Source organism: Amia ocellicauda, unplaced genomic scaffold, assembly GCF_036373705.1.
Source record: "Amia ocellicauda isolate fAmiCal2 unplaced genomic scaffold, fAmiCal2.hap1 HAP1_SCAFFOLD_56, whole genome shotgun sequence".
Classification (NCBI taxonomy): Eukaryota; Metazoa; Chordata; class Actinopteri; order Amiiformes; family Amiidae; genus Amia; species Amia ocellicauda.
This window is the reverse complement of record NW_027102986.1, coordinates 20008-21059: the sequence shown is the minus strand read 5'-3', so window position 1 is coordinate 21059 and position 1052 is coordinate 20008. Positions and strand designations below refer to the sequence as shown.

The window sequence follows — 1052 nt, the reverse complement described above, 5'->3', positions numbered from 1 at the left end:
TATTCTGTCTCTCACTGCTAAAATACACCTACCATTAAAATTATAGACTGATCATTTCTTTGTCAGTGGGCAAACGTACAAAATCAGCAGGGGATCAATTACTTTTTTCCCCCACTGTACATACATATATATGGAAAAGAAACATTACAAGTATAAATCACAATAAGATGTAATAAAGTACAGATAAACAAAATGTAATAAAATGTGATCTGTTTGAAAATGCAGGGACGTCACTGGAAAAGATGATGTCTGGATGGCAGCATATGTTGCTCCAAAATGTGTACATCTCTTCTGCAAAAATGGTGCCCTCACAGATGTGCGAGTTACATGACAGACAGACAGACAGACACTCACACACACTGTCACACCCACACACACACTTTCACAGAGAGACATATACACACACACACACACACACACACACACACTATCACACAGAGACAGGCACACACACGTACAGACACACACACTAACTTTCACACAGAGACAGACACACACACACACACACACACACACATACATACATACATATGGAAAAGAAACAATACTTTTATAAATCACAATAAGATGTAATAAAGTACAGAAAAACTAAATGTAAGAAAATGTGATCTTTAATACACACAAATATGTATGGCTGGTCGGATGCGTCTTGGACTCGGGTTCCTCTTCATTACGTATAACGCTTTTGCCTTTTGCTAAAGCTTTCCGTGGAGGGGATCGTGGGTGAGTTTGTACCATTCTTGGGGGGCTCTGCCTTGTTGGGGCGGAGCTGTGATCCAGGTGAACAGCAGATCGGGCATAGGTGGGCATGTGGGCAGAGGAGTAGGAAGGCCGGTCAAGCAAATAAGCTTGCTAAGGTACGCAGCAGCAGCAAGCAGCCCCCCCATCCAGCCAGCCAGCCAGTCTGGCTGGCAGTGACTGAGTGGTTGACAGACGGCAAGCAACGGAATGTACGTGCTCTGTGATGTCATAGCAGTCAGCTGAGAGAGGCTCGTGATGTCATCGCTGAGCTGGCTGGCTGGCTGGCTCTGTGTGTGTGTGTGTCTGTGTCT

At 44.6% G+C, this 1052-nt stretch overlaps 1 non-coding gene across 1 annotated transcript; it reads left to right on the top strand.

Annotated features, from left to right (window-relative positions):
* The first annotated feature begins 651 nt into the window (after positions 1-651).
* Positions 652-766, top strand: LOC136738569 (U5 spliceosomal RNA). Its single transcript, XR_010812649.1, has one exon. It is a non-coding gene; the product is annotated as a U5 spliceosomal RNA (small nuclear RNA).
* Positions 767-1052: the final 286 nt, after the last annotated feature.